Source organism: Trachemys scripta, chromosome 13 (genome assembly GCF_013100865.1).
Source record: "Trachemys scripta elegans isolate TJP31775 chromosome 13, CAS_Tse_1.0, whole genome shotgun sequence".
NCBI lineage: Eukaryota > Metazoa > Chordata > Testudines > Emydidae > Trachemys > Trachemys scripta.
In genome coordinates this window covers 9,314,977-9,324,226 of record NC_048310.1, presented here as the reverse complement: position 1 = coordinate 9,324,226, position 9,250 = coordinate 9,314,977, and positions in this window count along the sequence as shown.

The window sequence follows — 9,250 nt, the reverse complement described above, 5'->3', positions numbered from 1 at the left end:
TCTTGTGATCTCTGCTATGACCTGAAAAATGTACAGTTATGTGACTGCCAGAGAGTGTGACGAATGGGGCTCAACGAAAACTAGTGAAGAAGCAAACAAAAAAAACAAAAACTTTGGCTTTCCTCTTTAATGAGAGTGCATAGTGCACTGAAAAGTCCCATTGCCTCTCAGAGGTGTTCTGATTGAGGCATGAACCCAGGATCAGAACTGAAAACATTATAACTATGTCTATCCCTTGAAGTGCCTTCAAGATTTAGTATTGATCCATCTTATGGGATACATTTTCAAACAGGCCTCAAGGCAACCTTTACATTTGTGCCCCAAGGTTGCATGCTCAGTTTTTGCCCCCGCAGTCCAGATGTCTAACGCCCTGGCTTTCATGCACAAATGCAATTGCCAATACAAATCCAAGTTTTGTGACTGCAAAAACGAGAGTGTGCAAAATTGCTGAACATTTAGCGGGCACCATAAAGCTGTGTAACTGTATTCTACAATAATGGCCCCCAAACACTATGGCCTTGATACATCCGTGTTGAAGCAGGGAGCGCGAACTTTCATCTTCTGGAACATAATAGGTTGTTGCGCCCCAGCAAGGATTCACTGCCTACTGGTGACATTTAAGCTTGAAGGTGTGGCTTGGACGCCATAGGAAGCTAGAGGAGGCTACCTGGGTTATGCCTGCGTCAGTGCATCATCCAGGCAACCTGGCCAGGCCCTTCCTCTGGCCAGCTGTGTCTATTTTTGCAGCTGCACTGGCCAGTTTTCGATTCTATGGTGGATGGGGATTGCAGGTGCCCTGCAACCTCATTATTTGGTTACTGGTGAAGATGTTGGAGCGATTTCTGCCTCCCCGACGTCTGTAAGAATTATCTTTGCCCCAAGGCAAGGAGTGGGAGTATGGAATGAACTACCAGCAAGGCGGGAGCCCCACCATTATTGGCATGCATTAAATGGTTTAAAGTATGAGCAGCATAGCCCAGGGGTGAACAACCATGTCATGGTTCGTCCTCAGAATTTCTGACCTAGAAAATGATCTAGATATCTGGGCAGCCAATGAGAAATTGAAACAGTGGCTAACTTTGCCATTCATCGATTCTTTCCAAAAGCCCTGCTTGTTCCAGTCCCTCGGGCAGCTGGAGCATACACTGGTGACAGATCAAATCAAATCTGGAGATCATCTATAATGGTTACCTATTACTGGTTCTCCAACCAGTAGTCCTCCATCTTTTTTTTTCCCCCCTCTCTGACCCAAAATATTGTCTCTCTCCCGGTATGTGAAAAATCAAATCATAAATTGGTGAACAACTTATAAAAAATAGCTGCTTCTTCCTTCCCCATTACAGACTACTGCTGGGTCTTGGTATCCTTGGGATTCTGAAGCTTTTAGAGGGGACAGCAGTGTGGTGTGGGGTGGAGTCCCTTATACATGTAAACATTATAAAATCCAAACATATCATGTTCAGTGTTTGGAATCATTTGCACTTTTTTGAAAAAAAATCTGTGCCCCTTAAACACCCAGTGGGCCAATCCTCTGGACTTCCTTGGTGGCACTACAAGCCGACAGCTCTCTTGTTTTTCTTATCTGGTCTCTTTGACAAGTGACTGTTTGTTAGCAACTACTTTAGCAAGGACCATATCATACTTCAGAGGGGTAGCTGTGTTAGTCTGAATCTGAGGAAGCAGCAGAGGGTCCTGTGGCACCTTTAAGACTAACAGAAGTATTGGGAGCATAAGCTTTCGTGGGTAAGAACCTCACTTCTTCAGATGCAAGAAGAAGTGAGGTTCTTACCCACGAAAGCTTATGCTCCCAATACTTCTNTATGTAAAAAGCAACAGAGGGTCCTGTGGCACCTTTAAGACTAACAGAAGTATTGGGAGCATAAGCTTTCGTGGGTAAGAACCTCACTTCTTCAGATGCAAGAAGAAGTGAGGTTCTTACCCACGAAAGCTTATGCTCCCAATACTTCTGTTAGTCTTAAAGGTGCCACAGGACCCTCTGTTGCTTTTTACATATCATACTTGACTCCCCAACACATTCTGATTTGCTGTTTGTCTTTTGATTATGTCACTTTCTTTTTCTCTGTTTCCAGGCTCCATGTACAGATGACTTCTGACCCCCAGCAAATAATTCCCCCTCACACACATGTCACCCAACGGGTTAGAAACAAGAATTCCCCGCACACTTGTAAGTGCTTTGCTCACTACTCTGCATTGCTCTGTCCTTTAGGGGGCACCTTTAATTCTGTTTAACTCCAGAGCCTATTCTGGTTTCACTTCTGAATTTTGATGTGGAACTTGTGTCCTCCTTATGTTTGGGGTTGTGCATTTAATTAACCACCCTGATTTTTTCAGTTGTTCTTCCTGGCATTTTTCCTGTAGGGAGCAAGACAATGGAAGTTAAGGAAACGATTTGCATGCTTAAACAGTTTACAGGATTAAGACTATGGTGTGTGTGTGTGTGTGTGGAGGGGGGGGAATAATTTATTTCCAGTGTGGAAGAAGCAGGGAAGGAAAGAAAAGGAGTAGGAGAAATTGACTAAGCACAAGACCACCATTGTCACAGTCATCCCAAATGGAGAACTTGGAAGAGGGCAATTACATGTGATTGAAAGTCCATAGGCGTTGGGCTTCCAACTCATAACTGTGCCTTTAAAAATCTCCTTACTTGCAATTTATATGCCACCTTTATAGTAGCCACTTACTAAACCTTCAGTATCTTTGACTCTCATGTACTCATTTGTTTGACTGGGTTTCTAATTTGAGCCTCTCCATTACTGGCATAGACAAAACTCTCATTGACTTAAATGGTACAGGATCAGGTCCTGAGTCACCCAGTATTTGGACTGAATGTCTAGTATGTATCCTTCCCCTGCGGGCACAATGGTGCCTCCTTGTAATTGCATTAATTCCTAACTAAACCCACAGGCTGTGACTGTGGTGATGTGGCTCATGAAACTGAGTCAACAGAGTGATCTGACTGCTTCATAAGCAGAAATTCTGGGGCCTAGTAGCTGGATACTATGAATAACCATGAATAACCTCTCAGCATTTTAACCATCAGTGTCAAATGTATCCTGGATCGTTACATGCAATACCTACTGGACATTTATTATTCTGAATCAAGAATGGAGGTATGGGGAGAGGAATGTTCTCTGATTGAAAGTGAATGATAGGATGACCTAAGGAGTGTTACTTGGCTGCTAGGTATAAGGCATGAAAACAAACTAGTCTGGTCATTGGCGCAGCCTCCAGACAGTTCAGTGTGTTCGCCCATTGCCACTGCAGGTGCTGGTTAGAGACTGTAGTTGAGATCTATATGTATATAAATATATACGATGAGGACTGTGGGTAACAATAAAAGGGAGCACAACAAGATTATTTACAAAGAATTAATATGTGTCGGCAAAAGATATTTGATTAAAGTAACATGCCAAAGAAACAGACTGCAACATTCCCATTTCATGACACTTTTGCCCTTTCAAGAGTTTATAGAAGTCTATGGAGCTTTATTGCTGCATGGAAAACTGCCTAGCAGTGCCACCTACAGTGGTTCTGTATAGATGCTTCTTGTTAACAGGAAAGTGAGGGACATGAAGATGCAAGTCCTTACTCTGACTGTGCTAACCTGAGTGCAGGGAGACAAAAATTTCCTGCTTCTTAACTAACTGTGCCAAGTTCATGTTGGGGGTGCAAAGATCCAGAAGGAAGAAGACCGAAGAGACAAGAGTGAAGAAAATTGTTAGAATATTGTCATTAACATTGTCTACAACACTGTTTTCATGATTTGAGACATCTGATGGCAATACCTTCAAATAAAAAGTCAGAGCCCATCAGATGTGTGGGAGCCCAGGCCCAAATATGAGCAATTTTAGTCAAAGAAAGAAACCAAACTATTCTTTAATGTGCATGCGAAAGCCAGCCAAACCCTGGACCCTGTTCATCGCCTCTTACTGACTTGACTTATGCTCAACTCCAGCTGGGTCAAAGGAAGTGGCTCTTGAATCACAGCTTGGTCAGGAGTGTGAGATACATCACTTTTGTAATAAACCCACGACTTACATTGATAACCAAACAACCATGACAGATTTTCAAGCTCTTAATTTAATTTACTTTTTTTCTGATTGAAACTTTCCATACTTTGTAAAAGTAAGCTGATGGCAAAAACATGTGCATAGATACAATGTGATGCAAATAATAAGTAATTATGTATTGCATATTTGACCTTACTTGTTTTGTATACTATTTTTTTTTCCTATCGGGTTTTGTTACACAGTATCAATCAGTATTGACCTAGTGTACTTCCTATTTTAGGAAGTAAGATCAAATTTCCTGCTAACACTTCCCTAAATGTGATAGGCTGGGACGACAACACAGCTCCAGCAAATGTAGCTTATGATTCTCTTCAGCATATGAATCAGCCTGAGGCAAACAATTCGAGTTTGGTCAATAGAGAGCAGAGCATGGAGTATCCAATAGATAAAGGAATACTGAGAAATATGTTGTCACTTGTATGGCCTTTATGCCTACTCTGACAATGATATCTTGTCAAGAGGGTGATTAAAATTAATTTTACTTGAAAACTTTTATGTGAAAAGTGTCTGCTTTCAAGGCAAATTTGATTTTTCCATCAGAAAATCTGAACATCGAAATCCAGAACATGTCATCTGAAAACCAAAATATTTCAATTTGGAAATGCAGTTGTAGTGCTGCATGGGAGTTGCCTCATGACCTTACTCTCCTCAATGATCTGGGCTTCCTGGCTGGACTAAAACTCCCATGATTCACTGCTTCCCCTCTCCACATTTTTTTTGTATTAAAATTTTGATGAAAACTATAATTTTTGTCAAAATTTTCTGTGGAAGTGCCTCCGTTTTTCAGCCAGCTCCGGTCTCTTTATTTCCCTCTTTCTTGTCTCATCTACCTCAGTCATTTCTAATGCACTCACCACAGTATCATAGCATTCAAAATTAAGAATGGCATTGAAATTGTCCAAAAAGGACTCTACACTTCTTAATATGCTTCAGCTGCTGTCACTTCCGCCCTTTTCTTCTCTTTTCCCCATGTACCTGTTACCTCCTCCTTTTCATCATAATTTTTCTAGGAGAAATTATGTCCGCTGTTCTGCAGCCATTGTTATCGGAGTCTGGCTTTTGAGAAGAGGTGGGCCTTGCATTGTACTCTGAAAATGGTCACATCTAGGCTTTTTCAGGAGTTGAGAATAACAACTCTAGGTAGACATATATAACTATTTTTCATGATCTCACTGGTGATCATATAAACTTTTTTGTCTTGTTTCAATGTCTAGGTGAACCTGTATAATTAGTCCTGTATATCAGTTATGTAAAAATGGTTAAGTAATATTGTAGTCCCCGAGCTAGCTTGTGAGGTAACCATTTAAAATGAGACCTTCACCTTAATAGGATTTTTCCTGATGAAAAACAGTTAAGAAGATTATGTTTTGGCTGATTTGGTGTATGGATCACCTGAATACATTCCATGGAAAGGATTTCTTTCTGTAAATTTTCCAGATGATTGAACACATAAGTGCAATTTTCAGCATTTGAATGGGATACTAAATTTTTATTATTCAATAATATAAATAAATGTGGCCAGCTTCTCAGCTGGGATAAAGTGATGTAGCTTCCTTTAAATCAGTGATCCTACATCAGTTTACCTCAGCTGGGGATTGGGCCTCATGTGTTTGTCCTCCAGCATGAGTGCCTGAAAAACACATTGCAGGCACTAACAGAAGATGATGTAGAATGTCGTGCACAACAACCCAAACCCTGTTTCCAAGAGTGGTTAGAATAAAAGCTGCCTTGTCCCTAGGTAGAGTCCAGTACACGAACCTGGAAGAATAACCATGAATTATGTAAATTTTGATGGATGTTTTTCTGTTCCAGTTGGAAAGCCTGGGAAGAAGTAACCGGAATCACATCAAAGTCTCTACAGCATGGAATCAAATGGGCATGGAAACAGAAATAAACTTAACATGGCAACTCCAGCAAATGGCTTTTACGAATTGCCTTTTGGCTCCCATGGGGTGCAATGTATAACAGTGGCCAAATCACGGACAGATCAATGTCAGCAAATACATCCCCCCCCCATTTGTTTTCTTGATTTTAGTTAGAATGCTTATTACAAATAACAGAAAGTCCAGTAACACGATACACTGGCTGGATGAAGCGCAGGATAAGTCCAGCTGTTGTACAGATGTTAAGTGATAAAAATACAATTTGTCTCTGGGTATTTTAAATAAATAAGCTTCTCACTCATTTTCTATAGCACAGCTTTTCTTAAACCCAGTCAATGCCTCTCATCCTACAGTAAAGAAAAACCCATCCAAGCTTCTGCTCATGGAAATACTTCTACAGGGTAGAGGTAGAAGAATATTGAAGTTTGCATTTGGATATTTTTTTATGTATAGCTTTTAAGGCCAGAAAGGGCCTTTATGAACAACCTATTCTGACCTCCTGCATATGAGAGACCATAGAATTTCATCTCTTATTTCTTGCATTGGGCCCAATAACCTGTGGTTGAGCTGGGGCACACATTTTAAAATGAAATAAGTGCTTGTGAAAGCTCTAGAGAGTGACGCTCTACACAGAACAAGTTCAACAGAGACAGTGCTATCCTTCTCCAGGCCATTCCTACCACCCATGTGTCCTCACCAGGAACTGGAGTGGCCATTCCCCGGGGCATCTTCATTTCTATGCTTGCCGGTTCCTTAGTTTTGAGGCTAGGAATTAATATTCTTTGTAACATGTACACCAGCCCTTCAGTCCATTGCATCTATGTTGGATCCACTCAGCTGACCCCTAAGATGTCCTGTCCATCTTGTTTCTTAAACACCTGGGCAAGGAGTCCCGTTATCTTGTCTTTTAGAAGGGAGGGGACCACTCATTTCCATCTAGGGTTAAACAAAAGCAGAAACAGAAATAGCCTGTTTAGTTCCCATTTAGATAGTTTTGCTTTACCTGGATTCTAAGTGAAAATAATTAAGTGTCTGATCCAAAACCCAGGGAAGACCCTTAGGAAAATGGAGACAACAGGCTCTATTCATCTCTTACTCGAATTTGACACTCATGGAATAAGAGAGTGGTGAATCTGGAATAAGAGAGTACAATTGGAATAAGAGAGTGGTGAATCTGGCTCATTGGTTTGTTAAGATTCTGTGCTCAGTAAACAGAGGATGAAGATATTAATGTGCATAAGCAAAGGAAAAAATCATGAGGATGCCAGCAAATAACAAGAAAAATGGAGATATTAGCCTTGTTACAAATGATTTCTACTTAATTGTTAACAATCTATTTTTGGAGCTGAATTTGCATGAAGAAATTATTGTGGAAGCAGGTTTAAGGATGATCAATATTTAATTGCCCATTAAATGAAATAATCTTTCCTTGGCTCATCAGGTTTCTAGTCATGCCACTAGATATAGTTCTTGTGATTGAGTCTCTTAAGCACCTGTTGCTGATGAGAAATATCTAAGCTAAGGAAAACTGCTACAGCAGTGCTATTCTTCATTCTCTCGCTCTCTCTCTCTTTTTTTTAATTCCAAAACTTAATGGAAAATACTCCAAACTCCCCTCTTTATTCCGATGTTTTACTAGTTAGTGATAGGCTGGAAGATATGGAATAGCCCAAGAACAGCAGGACCCTAATATGTTTTGTATTAGTTTGTTTATAAGAACATCCTTCCAGTGATAAATGGCTGCACCCATTGTGAGTGTTTTCAATTTCCCCTTTGAAATATGAATCAAGGAATGCTGCCAACCGATCTCTCTGTTCCATGTTTTTCTTATTCTAGGATACCAAAGTAGTTTGAAGAGCAACAGCTTTTTCAGCAGTGGCATGTCCAAGGATTTTGAGGTCTGGTTGTGCTGTATTTCAGTGATCTCTGTGAATTCATTGTGTGTGGCACGAGCTGAACCTAAAGCATTGACCCTTCAAAGTGTTGAATGCTTCCCACTCTCTCCAGGAGGGATAGAGTACTCAGTGCCTTGTGATATTAGGCATTACGTACGCATCACTTCTCAGAAGTGAATCGGCAGAAATGGCTGTCTGCCGAAATATCCTGAAATTGACAAACATAAGGGACCGGACACAGCAGTTCCCATCAGCTGAGCACCTGGACCAAAGTGTTTTACAGAACAAAGAACAATCTTGTGTATCTAGAGACATATGGGACACGTTGTTAGTTGCCTGTAAGCTTGTGAGCCTGAGCTGCCTTTCATGAGACAATTTCATAAGGTTCGGATTTGTGTTTGTCAAAGAGGCTGTGGCCCTGTTGCTTTCCTGAGGCTGGCTAGCCCCTCCCCACCACTTGCACCAGCATAGCGATGTTCTATTTTTAGCATGCTAGCTCAGAGCTAGCGCAGATATGTCTCCTTGCGTGGGCAGATATACCCCCAGCTCGAAGTGTAGACGTACCCTGTGAAGCTGATCTGACTGACTCCCACCTTAGGATTCTCCATGACTGGAAAATGCTTGGGTTGTGGAGAGCCAGTGTTTGCTGATGATTCAGTTGGTTACGCTGTTACTTCCCTTGTCCCACGAGGGGAATTCTCCCTGAAGTCGATAGGATTTTGGTGTATTGGAAGATCAAGCCCTTGGAGTTTGAGACACCAAATCTACTAGATTCTACATTTGGTTTTCTTTCAAGTTGTCTCCTCATCCAAGTTTTTCCTCTCCCATAGCCTAGCTAGTCAATCTTATTTGGGTGCTACCATGCTATGCTGGTCTATGGCATGCTATGCTATACTCATCATACAGAGTGTTATGAATGCAAGGAAGAATTGAAAGTGACTAGGTTTTTAGAAGCTGATAATGATATGAGAAAGCTAATGTCTGGATGATGCTTATGATTTATTGCAGGTCCTGGGTTATTGGCTGATTACATGAAACAGATGTTTATAAATTAAGTCCGAATAAGCCATTCAATTAAGGTCACAGTAAATGGTATCCCAAGGTCAAACTACTTTGTTATAAACTAGGCTTTGGGGGAATAATCACATTAAGAATAACAATTAGATTGGAGAATGAGCAACAGAACTGGGAAGACACACAGCCTTATTCCAGTGGTAAAATGCCAACAGCTGCTTTTTCCTGGAACTTGGTGTGTAATGGTTCAATTGTACAATGGAGCAAATGTTCCATAAGGCTTGTGTAAACGTACCATGTTTTGTGCATCTGCCCCATGTATCTATATGCAGCAAAAGCACATTCTTAACTTTAAGCTGTTGGCCAT